This window comes from Beta vulgaris, chromosome 8 (genome assembly GCF_026745355.1).
Source record: "Beta vulgaris subsp. vulgaris cultivar EL10 chromosome 8, EL10.2, whole genome shotgun sequence".
Lineage (NCBI taxonomy): Eukaryota > Viridiplantae > Streptophyta > Magnoliopsida > Caryophyllales > Amaranthaceae > Beta > Beta vulgaris.
The window spans coordinates 53,272,090-53,290,274 of NC_079209.1; the positions used below are offsets into that span (position 1 = coordinate 53,272,090).

At 36.0% G+C, this 18,185-nt stretch overlaps 1 long non-coding RNA gene across 1 annotated transcript; it reads right to left on the reverse strand.

The window, feature by feature from the left end:
* Nucleotides 1–6,019: 6,019 nt before the first annotated feature.
* Nucleotides 6,020–8,184, reverse strand: LOC125492326 (uncharacterized). The gene is made up of 2 exons (XR_008967450.1): nt 8,009–8,184; nt 6,020–7,329 (listed from the first exon to the last, which is right to left on the reverse strand). It is a non-coding gene; the product is annotated as an uncharacterized LOC125492326 (long non-coding RNA).
* Between the last annotated feature and the right edge of the window lie 10,001 nt (nt 8,185–18,185).

Sequence of the window (18,185 nt, forward strand, 5' to 3'; positions counted from 1 at the left end):
GCTTATCTCCATAAATGGTTTGCATTTTACAAATGCTTGTGAATTTGTTTCCTTCCTACATTAGGCTGCTCTGTCAGTTGAGCTTGCTCAAAAAAGTGCGTACACTACCTGATTTTATACAAATTTGCATGCTAATCTAACAGCTACACATGTACTAACATAGTTCTCAAAATAGGCAAAAGAGCTGGCAATTTTGGAGCTGGGGGAGCATGTGTGTTGGCAAAATCAATACTCCGCATTCTTCTTTCTTCAAAAGCAGTTGTCGCTAGTCTTCAAGCTACAAGAAGGCAAATGCTAAGGATGATTTTGATGAAATCAATCTAAGAAGAGTACATATAATAAGATCTATCTATAACAAATAACCTGTAACAATCTCTAACAGCGAATAGAGATTTCACCTAAGCATTCTTCTGAAACAATCTAAGAAGAGTAAATTCTCTAGCAGCGTACCCCTGCAAACACAATTAAGCCATCTAACTTCAGAAACAACAATTTGAACAATCAAAATCTACAAGCTCCTACATTCCTAAAAAAGCATAACACCATACATACTTGATACCATATCTTATTTGCTTCTACTTATTTTATACTAATCCACTCCACTATCATAACTCAATTTATGCACTTAAGCAACTCGAATGTCGAGTTTTGCTATTATATACAGCATCCAGGTGTTCACAAAGCATTCGCATCGTCACACTGTCAATAGCCTATATGAACTTGTCACACTGTCAACAGCCTATATGAACTTAGTATCTGGCTATTTGCACATCATCAGCATAACAATCCATTTTAACATGATCAATTTTACAAGTAACTCATATTCCTCCTTCCAGTATTCAAATATGACCACTAACCAAAGCTATATATACATAGAAAGTATCTCTCTTTTAAAGATCTTCACCTGTCCGTTTGATGGCTGCGATGTTGAGAGAGAATCACGATTTGATCGCCAATCTCCGTCGCTCCTTGAACGACCACCCCAACGAGAATATTGGTCGTGAGGTCGGAGAGCAGCTGTTTTTTGCCATTTTCTTTAGGGAGTTTCTACTGTCTAAGAAGATAGAGAACTTGGGGACTGTTTCTTATGGCGGGTGATTTATGAATGAGTATGATAATTATGAATTATGATGGAGGAGGGGATATTTATATTTTATAGGGAGAGGAAGTAGGATATATTTACCATTTACGAGTTGGATTTCATTTAAAACACTCTTTGTTTTGAAATTACACTTTTTAAGTCTTAACTATTCTTATTATTCAAGTTATTTTTACAAAATAAATTTAAAAAACACTTAACAAAAATAAATCTCTTTAAAGTAAGCTTTACAAATATCAGGGTCAAACCGAAAACCTGATAGGACCAAAAATTACTGAACTAAAATAAAATTACTATGAAATTTCAAGATAATATTTTGATATACAATAGAGTTATTATTCAAGTTATTTTTACAAACTAAATTTAAAATACTTAACAAAAATAAATCTCTTTAAAGTAAGCTTTACAAATATCAGGGTCGGACCGAAAACCTGATAGGACCAAAAATTACTGAACTAAAATAAAATTACTATGAAATTTCAAGATAATATTTTGATATACAATAGAGTTTGGTTTTATATCAACAACGTAAGCATATTAAGTATGTAAATTGCCTGTCAAAAAAAAAAAAGTATGTAAATTGAGCATAACTCATTCTATATAATTTTATTATAATTTTATATCTTTGCAAAGTGTTAGATGCCTAGAAGTATAAAATTACATAAGATATAACTACTATAAAATTTCAAGATAATATTTTGATATATAATATATATATATATATATATATATATATATGAATAGGATCTTATGAAAACCACAATTAATCCAAAAACTGAAAAAAAGCCATCTGAGCCGTCAGATTTAGAAGACAATATTAGATGGCCACGATTTAGCCACCTCGCGTGCCTAAAAAAATATTTTCTCCCACCTGATTTTCTCTCTCTTATTCCTCAGGTCTCAAACGTGATTTCTCTCTCCTAAAAGGCCGATTCTCACGCTCTTAAGTCTCACTTTCAATCAATGTTAATCCTTCAATGATTCGAAATTCTGGTAAGAATTTGTTTAATCTTTTCATTTTTCACATTTGCAAATCGAATTTCACTTAATTTTTCTCTAGTTGAGTGTTTTACCCAATTTTTCTAGGGTTTTACGTTCAATTGCGATTTTCTTTCATGTTCATCTGCAATTTTGCAATACTTTTCGTTGGAGAAGGTGAATGTGGTTTTCAAGTGTCAAGTTTTTGATATATATCTCAAGTCTCAATTTCATGCAATTCTGCGATATTTTTGTAATTGCCATTGATGAACGACGAGCAGCTTATAGAAGGCGATCGTGAGCGGTCGAAAGTAGTGATAGTTAGAGAAGGTGAGAGGAGAGAGAAAGGTGTGGCCGCCGTTTTTATCTGTTCTATTCTTTTATTTAGGTGCACTTTTATTTTAGAATATTTTTTTGTGTGTTTGTTTAATTTGAGGAGCATAGTATTAATCAACTATGTGTTGGTTTGTTTGTTCATGTGTTCGCAATTTTGGTGGAAATGGAATGATTTTGTGTTTTGGTGTTCCTTTGTTTATGGATGTAAGAACATGGTGATGGAGTTCGGGAAGCACCCGGACAATGAAATTGGAAAACAATATACTAAACATCTGCAACATCAAGTGTCAAGTTTTTGTAATTGTAAAACAATATGGCACTAAAAAATTTCGAGCAATAGTTGGAAGGGAAGTGTTGTTTTACGAAAATTAACCCTTGAAATATATATATTTACCTTAGATGCATGTGAAGGAAGTTACTCTTATAGCATATAAAATTACCCTAAAAGTGCTAAAAGTTACCCTTAAAATATATATAAAAGTACCCTAAAATTGCTAAAAGTTACCCTAAAAATGGTAAAAGTTACCCTAAAAATGGTAATAGTTACTCTTATAATAATAAATAAAGTTATCCTTGAGATATATAGAACTAAAAGTGTTAAAAGTTACCCTAAAGAGGTTAAAAGTTATCCTTATTTTCAGTTTCCAGATTAAGAGTTGTTTTCAGCGAATCCCACCCCTATATATATATATATATATATATATATATATAATATATATATATATATATATAATATATATATATATATATATATATATATATATATATATAATATATATATATATATATATATATATATATATATATATATATATAAGACAGCTCACGAGGTCGCGACATTTGACGTCTTCATTAGATGCCATTTATCGCGCTCATTAAGTGTCATGTCATTTTTTTGAATATAAATAGAGTTTTAAATTGATTAAAATACAAATAAAATTTAGGATAAGGATAGATAGAGTTGGGTTCACATGGAAAACTTACTTATAGTAATTTGATTATAAATTTTAATATATAGTTCGTAAGTTTATAGTTTTTGTACCATTAAAAAGTGTTTAAAAAGTACTTTAAGATAAGATCGATTTATACTATATTTAAAATTTTATATTAAAGTTTAAAAAGTACTTTAAGATAAGATCGATTTATACTATATTTAAAATGTTATATTAAAGTAATGTATAAGGTCGCGACACTTGGCATTGTTATTGGACGTCATTTGTCACACTCATGAAATATCAAGTCATTTTTTTAATATAAAAAGAGTTCTAAATTGATCAAAATACAAATAGAGTTTAGGATAAGATTTGTTGGGTACATAATGAAAAACTTAAATATAGTGAATTGATTATAACTTTTAATATACTGTTTGTAAAATTATCATTTTTGTACCACTGGAAAGTGTTTAAAAAGTACTTTAAAATAAGATCCGTTTATAATATATTTAAAATTTCGGTTATTTCACCAAATACCCCCGACAAATCAAGAAATTCACAATATACCCTCAATGTTTCAGAAATGCATCGTATACCCTTGAGTTTTCAAAAACGTGCACCAGATACCCTTTTGCCTAAGTGCCGTTAACCCACAGTTAGCTTTATTTACAATTTTGCCATCATTAACCCTAATCCTAATTAAACTTAACCTAATCTAAACCTAATCCTACCCCTAAACCCGCCCCTTACCCTAACCCTACCCCTTGGCAGCCCCCACCCCACCCCTCCCTCCACCACCCCAGCCTCTACCCCTCCCTCTCCCCCACCATCGATGTTTGGCCGGCCTCCCCACCGCACCGACGCTGCGCGCGCCGGCCACCCCCTCCCCTCCCTGCGCGTTTGTTCGCCACCCCTCACCCTCCCTTTCGAACACAAAACCCCCACCACTCCCCCTCCCTTCCCCCGCCGCAACCCCCACCCCCTCCTTCTCCCTCTGCCACAACCTCCACCCCTCCCCCTCCCTCTACCGCAACCCCACCCTCTACCGCAACCTCCACCCCCTGCCCTCTCTGTTTTCGTCGCGCAACTCCCACCCCCTCCCCCTCCCTCGCCGCAACCCCCACCCTCTCCCCTCTCTGTTTTCATTGCGCAAATCCCCCGTCTGTTTTGTCACGGAAACCCCTCCCCCTGCTCGAAATCACCACGCACTTCTGCTCGTCGGAGTTGCGCGTCGCACTCGCTTTCTCTCTCCTCTGTTCGTGGTTGAAATCTGATTAGGGTCGGACGCGCAGGGAGTGGTCGATGATGCGTCGGTGGGGTGGGGAGGCCGGCAAAAGTAGCCGCGGTGGGGGTGGGGGAGGCCCGCACACACAATGGTGGGGGGAGGGGGAGGGAGTGCGGCTGGGGTGGGGGTTGGGCCTGGGGGTGGAGGGGTGGTGGGCTGGGTAGGTTAGGGTTTGGGGTGAGGGTTAGATTAGGGTTAGGGTTAGGGTTAGGGTTAGATTAGAATTAGGGTTTAGGATTAATAATGGCAAAATCGTAAATAAAGCTAACGGAGAAATAACGGACGTTAAAAAAAGGGTATTTGGTGCGCAAAAATGAAATGTCAGGGGTATATGGTGAATTGTTGAAACATTGAGGGTATATTGTGAATTTCTTGATTTGTCGGGGGTATTTGGTAAAATAACCGTTAAAATTTTATATTAAAGTATCATATAAAAGGATATATTGACTAATTACGTGAACTAAATATTATTGATTTTTAGCGGTCAGCTTTGCACATTGAGTTCTTCCCCAAGGTACAGTTTCTAATAAATATACTCCTCTTTTTTTTCTTTTCCTTTGATAAGAAACAAATGTTGCATCCTTCATCTTCTCCACACATGAATGTTGGATAAGGTGTAATGACATGGTCAACATATTAGAAAAAGGGTTGATATTGTTAATCACGTTGGTCTGTTGAGGCTTGAAGGACACCGCAACAACATACCCTAGCAACATACCGTAACAATATTACCAATACTTCATGATTTAACAAATTATTTTATATCTATATGACAGGGGCTTTAATTTGATTTATAAACCCAATGACTACTAAAGAAACACTAGTGGAAAAATAAAGAAGGGCTGCGCTAAAAAAGGCCCTTAGGGCTGCGCTTTTTGACAGCAGCCCTTTTCATAGCAGCCCTTCACTTTTTAAGTAGGGCTGCGCTTTTCAAACGCAGTCCTTCACAATGAAGGGCTGCGCTTTTAACAAAAAACGCAGCCCTTCATGCTTAAAAGGGCTGCGCTTTTTACCTAAAAGCGCAACCCTTCTAAGCATGAAGGGCTGCGTTTTTAGTAAAAAAAAATGCAGCCTTTTTGACCAAAAAAAAAAATTTTTTTTTTTGCATTTTTTTACTCCTAAATATATCTACTCATGTTGATATTGTTTAAACGAACGAAACCTCCTTGCTATCCTGAATTATTTGACAACAAAAACCATCATTAAACATTTCTGAATCCTCCTTCCATAAGCAAAGATCATATTTTTAGTGAATTGTTACAACTTATAGCCCAGTTTCGCATTAAATCATCACTACCAGTAGTTAAATCTTCCCTCCACAACCCACATATCACCTAAAATTATAAAACAAATAATTTGCAGTGAATCAGAAGCATTATAAACCATTTATTTCACAACCAAATTTCATACATGTATTGCTTAATTAATTTCACAATATATCATATACATATTAAAGAAAAAAAAAACATAGATCTATAATTAGCCCATCATAAAAACACAAATCATAAAAACGAACGAATAAAATAGAAAAAAAAAGGATCAAAATAGAACAAAAATGAAAAAAAATGAACGAAAATGAACAAAAAATGAGAAAAATGAAAAAAAAAACCCTAAAATCTGAAGTTGCTATCAACGAACGAATGACCAACGAGATAAAGACAAGGCGCGGCAAGGCGGAGTTCGACCAACAGAGGAGGAAACGACGCGGCAAGGCGGGGCGGCAACGACGAACGACGAACGGAGGGTGAAACGACGAACGACGAACGGAGAAGGAACGAACGACGTTGGTGGTTTTTGCGCGCGACGGTGGTGCCTGCTTCTGATTTATTCAAAGAAAAGAGAGGAACTCGCGAGCCTTGCACAGCAGCACACACTCCACACACACACAACTCGAAAGGGGCGGCGAAAGAGAGGAGAGAAAGAAGAGAATGAGAGAGAGGGAGAGTGAGGACGGCTGAGGGAGAGGGAGAGGGAGAACGAAAACGGTTGAGGGAGGAGAGAGGACTTAGGGTTTTGAATAATTGGAGAAGGAAGAGAGAGGAGAGAGAATGGGTTTGGTGTATTAAGCGCGAGTTTAAAAAACGCAGCACGAGTTTGTTTCTTTTTAATATACAAAAGCCCATAAAGGGCTGCGCGTTTTTTACAAGCGCAGCCCTACTAAGTCAGAAGGGCTGCGCTTTTTTTTACAAGCGCAACCCTTCACTTAGTAGGGCTGTTATAACACCCCTGAATTTCGAGTGATTCATTAAATTAAATAATATTAAAATTCTATAGAAAATTCGGCAGAGTTCCGTTTGAAAAATGGACTGCCTAAAATTTAATTTAGGACTGGCGTCCGAATTTTAAACCTGTTTCAACAAATCAGCAATCCAAAATCCAAATTCCCAACAACTCCACCCATTTCAAATACCAACGAAATTCCTGTATAACTACTCGAAATCCAAACGTGTTATTCCACGATTATTACGAGAATAATCGCTAAGGAAGAACTACCTGCACCAAAACTAAATTAAAGTTTATTTTAAACTATTACAACCCAACCGAATAAAGATTTAGGTGGATTAATATTTACAACCCTAAGTCTCAAAATATTGATTATATATAAGAAATGCACCAGAACAGAACTATTATAATTATATTTACGCAAAACTAGTGGACGTTGCTCTCCGCCCATACCCCGACTCTAAGCCTTCATGTACCTGCATATATCAAGCATGTAGTATCAGCCAAACAGGCTGAGCAAGATTCAATACTGTAAAGCCAATACTATGCAGGTAGGATGCATTAATTATATCCTACAAATCATTCACTTTTGCAATCCCAATACTAAATAAAACATTGTAAAACATTTTTCTTCATTTCTTTTCCAAACCAAATACTTTTCTATTTTCTCTGCTAAAACAGTTTCTTTCAGAATCTTAGAATCATAAATCTATGGAATGGAACGAACTTTATTTCCCATTGGGCTAGCTAGGCCTCTCGGTAACTATTAGACAAAGACCCCTAGTGTGCACACCCCCAAACGGTCAAACCGTAGCAGAAGATCTAAGTCTGAGGTACTGATCAACGTACCCCCCAACTATTCTGTAATGTCGAGACGATCCCGACAAAGTTCCAATTCCTTGAGACACCATAAAGGCAATCCCAACCAGTTTAAAAATAAAACTATCCATAAATCTTTTCTGTAACTATTTTATAATTCAAGGTTTGAAAACAAACTATCCGTATTAGGAGGAACATCCTCCTATTCAAACCAATCTCAACTCAAGAGAGATACATACCTTTATAATCTTTTCTCGTAAATATGAAAGTTTTAGTTGAAATCTTATCTTTTGTAGACCTTTCTTAACTATTAAAGATTTGAGTAAGGAATCTTACCTTTTAAACTATATCAAACCAACTAGCTCAGTCAATACGGCTCCTCAATGAAACCGGAATCTACAATATAAATGTGTGTACTTCGTAAGTAAAAGACTTGGATACAACTAACTCTAGTTCACAAAGCCATCAACCTTTTCTAATTTCACATAAAACATCAAACAAACATATCATGTTCTTTTCCATATAAATGACTTTCATGTTCTAACGTCTAATCAAACGTCTAAGTCAACGTCAACTAAACCGTCTAACTAAAACCTTACCAATTAATCAAAATCATCTTACTTTATATAAAATCAACATTAAAGAATCATATGTTCATATGGTAACTCAAAAGTTCATTATGAAGCAATTATATGAAAAGTAGAGTTTTAAATCAACTATATAAAATATGAAATTTGAACAGAAACTTAATATGAGCATAACTTTCTCCTACGAAGTCCAAATCAAGCGTTTCTTGAGCCTATCTTGAGTAAAATTTCAATACGAACAACTTTTGTGAAATAGTATTTTTGCTAAAAATGTGTAAACTGCCTAAAAAGCAAAATACGAACCTGAACTGGTAATTCTACGAATTACAGCACACTATATTATCACTTGAACATTAACAAGCTTCCTACTATTCTAAACTAACTATTAAACTCATGAATGAACATTCAACTCAATAAATTCCACACCCAAACTCTAAAATCAAAAACCCCAATTCAATTTCAATCTAAAAACCCTAACTTCATAATTTTAAAAGAAAACTTAAATTAGTTGAGGAATTCATCTTACCCACTAATATAGAAGATTGGGGATGAGAAATAACTTGCAAACGCCCCTAATTCGAGCACCAAATGCTCCAAATTACAGCAACACGACCCCCTTTTCTTCCTTGCGCCGTACTTCTATGGTGTCACCTCTAGTGGCGGTGTGTGTGTCGTCGGCACGGTGGTTGTGTGATGAAGGAAGAATTTTGAGAGAAGAAAATGGTGAAGATGTTGAAGATAGTGAAGATGGTGAACGGTGGTGAAGCACCGAATGTCGTTCTTTTGAACGTTTTGTTATTTTTTTTTTCTTTCCTTTTTCTTTTTTGTTTTATTTTTCCCTTTTCCCCTTCTTACATATATGTGATAATTTCCTCTTATTACTATTATTAGTTAAATTACTTACTAAACTTGTCCCACTATAAGCATAATAAATTATTATAAAATAATTGCTAAAGATAAATGAATTTAATTATTAAATAAACTAAAATATAATATAGTTAATAAAATAAATAATAAACTGTTTCAAAAATCGGGGTGTTACAGCTGTGCTTGTACTGCGCTTTTTTTCAAAACGCAGCCCTTCTGTTATGTAGGGCTCCGCTTTTTTTAAAAAACACAGCCCTACAATAAAGAAAGGTTGCATTTTGAAGAAAGCGCAGCCCTTCCTTTTTTTTTCCCTAGTGAAGGGTAAGTTTTATGTTGAACTTTCTCCATTAACTTTTCATTAGTCTAGAACATATACTGATGACTTAAGCATTAGATCAAAATATAAACATATGTGCTATGCTATTGTAAATAAAAAAGGTCAAGGATATCAATTGAACCAATCAGATACAATCTGATCAAGGATTTGAGCAAAGAAAGGCAAGATTGGACTCTGAAAAATAATTATTTTGTATTGCTTTGATGTATATGATACAATAAAGACATATTCCTCATTAAAAGTTTTTCCTATTAAAGATGCAATCCATTTTGATCTCGTAAATAATAGATATAATATACAAATCATATCAAAAAAATAGATATATACAAATCATACCTAAAAACAATAGCGAACTAAGTGGATGTTGATCAACTAGTTTAGTAGGTCAAATTCTTGGGTTGCATCTATTAATAGAGAAAAATTTGGACAACTTACAAGTTCAAAGGAGGTCTCATCCTAAAACCAATTGATAATAGGAGGAGACGAGCGAGGAGTTGCTCGTCAAACTTATTAAGTTGTTAATTCCTCTCCTCATTTTTCAGTATGGGACAACACTTACACTCACATGTACATTCATTGTTGACACATTTTTCGTCTTGATTTTGATAAAATTCTTAATTTGCTACTATTTATTTATTTAATTTTTGGCCAAGTAAGAGAGAATAATATAACACCAAAAACCAATATACAATCTAATTACCTTAGCTCACCAACCAAGTGAGAGCGAACCAACTAGCTAGGTCAGACACTTCACACTTGGACCCCTTACACCCAAGGAAAGATTTTTGCTGATATTCTTTATTATCTAATTCTTTAATCTCATTTGTTCTTGATCTTCTCTTCTCTAATCTTCATCTGCTAAAGCTCTAAATGTCTTTCCTAAAACTCTTTTGTCTAAAATTAATTTGGGGATCCTTTCTAGTGCTTACCATGTTCATCTTAATTTACGATAGCCTTAAAATTTGTTCTCAGCCAACCAAAATCTTTTGTTGTATACCAACCAAATTTGATGGCAATGGATACAACGATTGGAAACGATCAATTTTCATAGACCTGTGTGCTAAAAAATAAGCTCAGTTTTGTTGATAGTACACTAGAATGATGCCTGCTGCAAGTACTTCTACTTATCATGCCTTGAAAAGGTGTAATGATCTTGTTATCAGCTGGTTACTAATTGGTAATAATCCTACTATTCCTTGTAATCATGTTCTGTAGTCTTCTTGTAAGGTAGTTATTTTCATTTTCTGAAAGCACTTCGAGATACGTGTTAGTAAAACTACATGGAGTAATTGTTGAAGTACATGCATAAACATAAAAATGCAAAATTCATTACTTATTCATAAACTCTATTAGTGCGGTGTATCTCTCACATTATTAGTTACCATGAAATTGGAAAACCTATTTCTTAACCATGAAAAACGTGCATCGCCTCGACCACGCACAATCCGCTTGATTCACCTATATCCACATCATAGACTCCAAAAAAAACCACATATTCTACTGTTATAAATCTCTATGCCTTATCCAACCAAGTCACTCCTGAATTGTTAAGAAGCACCATACATGAAAGGAAGCAAACAAACATACTATAAATACTGAAAAACATACTGAAAAAACTGATAAACATACTTAAAAATTAACCACTTAGGGAGACTTACAACTAGGGGGGAAGGGAAAGGGAGGCCCGACTTAAACCAGGGGGAGGGGATAGGGAGGCCCGACATAACAACAGGGGGGAAGAGGATAGGGCGGCCCAACACTAAACAGGGGAAGAGGAAGCGGGGAGACCCGACGAGAACAGGGAACAGGGGGAAGGGAGGCCGACGTAAAACAGAGGGGATGGACAGGGAGGCCCGAACTCGACATAAAATCAAGGGAAAGAAGGGATAGGGAATCCCAAACGCTACATGTCGGACCGCCGCAGCGAACAACAACCACCGAAAAACGAATGACTAACAACCGGTGACTACTAGGAGGGTAAAACCAGCGACTAATAGGGGGTAAAACAGGCAACTACTGGGAGGAAAACAAGTGATGACTAACAACGACGAAACCAACAAACTAACAATGCTCAAAAGGGAAAAACGAAGAGGAAAAGGGAAAGGGGGAGGGGCTCGACGGCACCGTGCCAAAGTGGTCGTTGAGCCCCTAGGGATTCTTATGTAGCGCTTCGTTTTCGCTGGGGAGAAAAGAGAGGTTAGAGATTCCGGCTAGGGTTTTTTTTGTACAACTTTTATAACTGAACGTGCATATCTTAATTTTTGAGATGAAACTACTTTTTCTTTTAAAAAATGTGCAATATGTTCTTTTTTTTTTTGTGTGCAAAGGGGGCTACAAACCCAAGATGGAAACAAAAAGAAAACAAAAGAAGAACAAAAAGAAACCAAACCAAACAGAAAAGGAAACACAAAAAACGAAAACAACAACAAAGGCCCAAGCTACAGGTCAAACAACCTTCAGCCTAGCTTTATTCAAACAACCAAATAACTAACTACTCCTCCCTAGCTACTTCACACTGCACAGGCACCATCCTCCGGCCACGCTACGCCACCCAGATCCTCCAATAAAATGCTTCGAAGGTCCGAAGGGACCGCCTCCAGCAACACAAACTTAGTAACCAAGGCCACCCCGAAGTTCGCAAGCCAATCCGCAGCTCTATTAGCTTCACGATAGCAATGTTCTATCCTAACCATCCACTCATTATTCTGAATAAGAGCATTGCATTTCCTGATGATATGAATATATGGAGAGTTAGTAGGGGGATCTCCTTCTAACAACTTGAGAACAACCTCGGAATCCACCGAAACCACCACCTTCCTATGACCTCCATTCCAAGCCACTATTAACCCTCTCATTACGACAAGTAACTCCGCTTGTGTACTCGAGCACTCCCCGCAATTAGCAGCAAACACCTCAAATAATTCTCCCCTGTGACCTCGAATTAAGCCACCTGCTCCCGCTTTTCCGGGGTTACCCTTCGACGCACCATCTGTATTGAGCTTCATCCACCCCATCCCAGGGTATTTCCATCTAATAAGAACTTCTTGTCGCATACTCCTATGACCTTCAGCACCTTTAGGACCTTGCTCGTAAGCCTCCCGAATCTGCTTAAGACGAGCAAAAATAAAAGATACTTGATCTACTGGAATTCTTGGGTCCACATTGAAGCATCGTTCGTTTCGCCACCTCCAAAGCCACCAACATGCTACACTAAAAATCTGCGCCCAACCCTCTTCGATCTTCAAATTTCTGTGTTCTATATTCCCCAGCAACCAATCACGCAGAGGTATGTTCCAACCCATATCATCAGTATCAACCCTTAATAGCTTCCATATTCGACTTGCGGCAGGACAATCTCGTAATATATGGATGGTGTTTTCCTCCACTTCGCCGCACACAAGGCATCTAGGGTCATCGGCCATCTTGCGAATGAACCGATTACTATTAGTCATGAGTCTGTCTTGACTCGCCAACCATAGAAAAAATCTCACTCTTTGTGGGACTTCTACTCTCCACATACATTTCCATCCTCTAACCTCATCCACATCCCCTTCCAAATCATTTCGAATTATTTTAAGAGCCGAAGCCAAGGTAAAGCCTCCTGAGGGGGCCCCGTTCCAGAATATTTCATCCGCAACTTCCTCATCTTCAACCAATTCATGTGACGCAATTTTCCCCAGTTCCTCCTTTGGAAGGAAGTTAGCAAAAATCTCCCATTTCCACCCAGAATTTCTATCCCACATTTCCCTAACCGTAGCGTCCTGCAGCATAAGTGGGGGCTCCGCAATGGCCACATCCAACAATGGTTTATCAATAACCCATCGATGGTGCCAGAAGAAAGTCTTGTGGCCATTCCCTACAGCCATGTTTACCCCTTTGCGAACAACATCTACACTGCTCATTATCCCCCGCCAAACATTCGACGCATTTTGTTTATCTTTAAACATATCGAGATCACACCGATTATCGCAATATTTCGCTCTTACCACTCGAGACCAAAGAGAACTTGGTTCAAGAAAAGCAGTATTAGCTTGACGCATATCACGAATTCCCAGCCCACCCTCTTTCTTAGCTTTGGTTAATTGGTTCCATGAAACCATATAAACTTTTCGTTCACCCTCCTTAGAGCCCCACAAAAAATTCCGCGCCTTTGCAATATGTTCTAACAAATATGCTTGTAATGAACAAGTTGCACGTTTTTGTTTGACCTTAATCCACATAACATTTATATGCACAAGCAGCACAACGCAACATATATCATGTACTTCATCCGTTTCAAATTAGTTGTTCACTTTTCACGCATGTCAATGTAAAACTTTAACGACATAAATCTCTAATTTTTATTGGCAAAATTATAAAAAAACATATTAGGACGAATCTAACAAGATCCAAGATGACTATATTTTTATTTACGTATTATAAATCACAAACGATGATCAAAGTGAAATTATGCATAGTGCAAAATGTCAAAGTGTCACATTTAATTTGAAAAGGAGTAAGTACAACAGTTGTATGAACGGTGAATCCAAGTTATTACTTTGTTTTTTTGAAATCAAGAAACTAAACAAAGTTCTAACCAAAAAAAATAAACATATCACAATTTTTAATATACCATTAAAATTAATAAAGATGCATGCAATCGGAACACTTACTGGATATAATCGATGCTAATTCTACCGACGTTAGGGGTCAACGATGGCATAAAAGGTTTCTTAGAAAAGATCAAAGCCATTTATAGAGCAAGCCGGGACAAAAATCACAAATTGACCGTAATACTACCACCTCGACGTTTGAGCTAAACTAGCTCTGTTTCAACTTTCAATATATTCTAGCTGAAAATAAAGTGAAACTGATAAGTCAAGTGAAGCTGGAATTGATAGGTTGTTGGAATTAATAAGATACCTGATTAAGTTAACTATTTGGCAAAATTGGTTTCTTAAGTTGATAAATTATTCTGGCAAAATTAGTTGTTATCAAAAGTTCAAAAAATAATTTTAAAATTTCACCTGATTTTGAAAAGGTAAAAATTTAATTATTATTTATGTCATTTTAAGCACCTGAAAATTTTATTTAGTTATTTTCTAAACACAACTAATCATTTTAGCACCTAAAATATGTTAGCACCTTATCATTAAGTTAATTAAAATACATCCCCACACATATGACATAACCACTCAATTATAAGTACATATATATAAATATATAATTAATTACAAAGACTATAATACAATATTGTTTTTGAAATTTAAGTTTATGTGTAAGAATATAATCTATGCAATTAAATAGGATAGTGGTGTTAATTAACGGAGCTTATAAAATTATTAAGATTTTTTTTAATATAAGACGAATGAAAAGCTAGGACACACAATTATTAGAATTAGATTAATGAGTATTAATATATAAATTATAAATTGTTTTATAAAGAGAAATATAATCTTGTATTTAAATGATTCGCCCTGTGGCGTCCCCCAAACCCAAATACCAATAAAGATTGTACATTGATTGATTAGTACATTTGTACCTCAAGCTTGAAGTTATATGTTCAAGTCTTAACACACATATTTATTCTTACGGATTTTAAATAAGTATATAGATTAAGCTCAGAAAAAGTAAAGTAGAAAGATATTTGTGGTTATCGACTTATCGTTGTAATAGACAATATCAACCTCAAAAGCAATTCGGACAACTATCTGTAAATACAAACTGGGTTAATATTTCTCGATAATAGAAGTATGCCTATCTATCATATTTCTGCCCCAGTCCCACGACTGTAGTCTGCACACAATCTCAAAACCCAAAACTTATCCTGTCTTTGGGCCTACTTCCATTTTGGGTTTGTGGGGGCTTTGGACAAATGCAACATTCTACACGTGAAATTTTCTGTCCAGACTCTTTGTTGATACTTATTCCATTTTCTGTCCAGACTCTTTGTTGATACTTATTCCATTTTCTAATAGTTGTCCCATATCGATTTTTGACCCAATTCACATTATATTTTTGTTGAAGATTGCCTTACTAGTATGCTATAATTCTAAGGACACTCACATGTGAGGGGGAGTGTTTAACCTTATGTATGTTGTGCCAATGTGAGTTGTCTTACATTGGAGAAAGATGAGAGAAAGTACCACAATAGGAGCTAGAGGAGCCCATTTTCAGTCATATCAAATTTATCAATTTTAATCGTCTATCTATATACATAGAAAAAAATCATAAACATGTAGAATATTATTAAATGCGTTTCTTTATATATTTTCATTGAATTAACTTTTTTAGAATTTTGACACATGCATAATTAAAAATATTAACACGAAAAGATTGTTCGTTGACATAAAATCCTTTGGGTAGAACTATGAAAAAGTAGAGAAAGTATATAGTTGTTTGTCCACTTTATATATTACTCTTTTTTTTTTTACCAAGTAAGGGTTGGTCTCATGACTTCAAGGTCATGTGACAAACTACACTAGGTTTCTTTATGGATGAGGTTTCCTTTACCATCCCTCTCCCTCCTAAGCAGTAGGGCTTGCAATGGATCGGAGATGGGTCGGGTGAACTTCCATCCGCCCCATCACCCGCAACCTAAATCTCTGTCACCCGCCAAGAATTTCACCCATATCCGCTCCATAATCAACCGCGGCTGGGGCGGGTAGGAAACGAGTGACATTAGGAACAAAAACTATTTTTGGACTTAATAATTTTAAATATAAAAATTCTATTATAATCTCTTAGATTAACATTAAAGCGACATAATATCAATCTTATTTCAAACCAAAAAGTAATTCTAATAATAATTTAATAAATAAAACAAGTCCATCATTGTTATTTGCTATATATGGGTGGATGGATGGACGGATGGGGCGGGTGATGGGTCCAAAAAATATCATATATACCCGACCCAATCCACCATTCGGTCCACCCATCACCCGCCAATCACCCGCTTCACCACGGGTAATCACCCATTTATTCGGACGGATGGTTGGATAATCTACTCACTCATGGATAATTGCCAGCTCTATTAAAGAGTCTAACTTGCAATTAAACTTGACTGGTCAAACCTAAATAAAGTACCAATTCAATAATGTCATTCATCTTACCTACCTAAAAATTTATTTTTTATTCCTTAGTACTCATTAGGAAAAGGAAGACTACGATGCTTTTCGTGAGGTTAAAAATCCACAAGTATGTTTGCGTTACAGTTGTACCAGAAAATTACCGAGCTAATTTGCATCATAACTAGAGGTGATCATTTTGGCCCGGCCCGGCCCGTTTTTGGGCCGGGTTTTGGGCAGAATTTTTCGGCACCGCGAGTCCGGCCCGGCCCAGCCCAGTCGTTTTTTTTTTGTTGTTTTTGGGCGGGCTTTGGGCAAGCTAAAAACGACTTTTTTAGTCTATTTTTTGGCCCGGCCCGTTTTGGCCCGCAAAAGCCCGACCTGAAATAGCGGGCTTTGGACACGGAAATTCGGCCCGAATTTAGGCCCGGCCCAGCCAATGGGTATATTTTTTTGGCCGCGGCCCGGCCCATGATCACCTCTAATCATAACATACGTATCGTTTTCTACATAAACAAAAAAAAATATGAGTGCATAATAAGTGCTTATTTATTAGCAAGAGTTGGCTCAGGTGGTAAGTAGCTTGATGTCATGTAAGGGATGTCTCGAGTTCAAGCGGCCTCACCATATGCAGAAACTCTTATTGGAAGACTCACCCACCAAAACTAGGTGTACAATCCAGGTCAGACTTGGATGTAGTCGGAGCTAAGCTTCGGTGAACCGGGTGGGCAACTAAAAAAAAAAAATAATAAGTGTTTATTTCAAAGAAAAAAAATACTTCCTCCATTTCGAATTAATGCAACAAATCCAATTTCTTTTTACTATTCACACTTTTCACTTTCACTAAGATTTGTGATCTATACATAATGAAACGTGAGATGTTGTTAGATTCGTCTCTTGACGTACTTTCATAAGATGTAATTTTTATAATTTTTACTTATATGTGATCAGGGGCGGCTAAGACCATGTGTAGGGTGAGCAACTGCACATGACCCTCAATATATATAATGGCCCAATTTTATTAGTTGTACGCCCAAAGTGAATAAATAAATCTAATCAAAGGTTGTTCTTTTCAATTTGTCGAGTGTAATGTTGGATGCAGATTTAAAGGTTTTTTTTTTTTGTAAGAGATTTAACGATTTTATTTTTTATATGGTGTTCTGTTTTATTTCTTCTTCGTTCTCCAAAAAAAAAAGTCCACTTTATTGACTTTATTCAACAAAGAATTTCAATCCTTATAAATTAATTTAGTACAGGGCTCTAAATTGTACGAGACGATCCCGTATGTAATTAAAGATATTTATGGTCAAAATAATATCTCATCATACGTATAAGTGAATTTGTTGCATTTAATTCAGGACAGAGGAAGTATTACAATCGAACTTGTCAAGTGATCATTTCTTGATAAAAGAATTATTCATCTTATATGCACATCATTTATTCATACCTTTCTCTCTCCTTAAAATTCATCCCTTACCCATGTTTAACAATTTCAAAGACAAGACATGGACATGATTTGGTATAATGAGTTAGTAATTACGTAAGCAATGATGCTAGCTAGCCCATATACATGAGATGCATGAAGATGATCATGTACTAGGAAAATAATGACCAACGTAAGAAATTTCCACAACGTAGTAGTTAAGTTCGTAGTCTATATAAGAACGCATATTTAG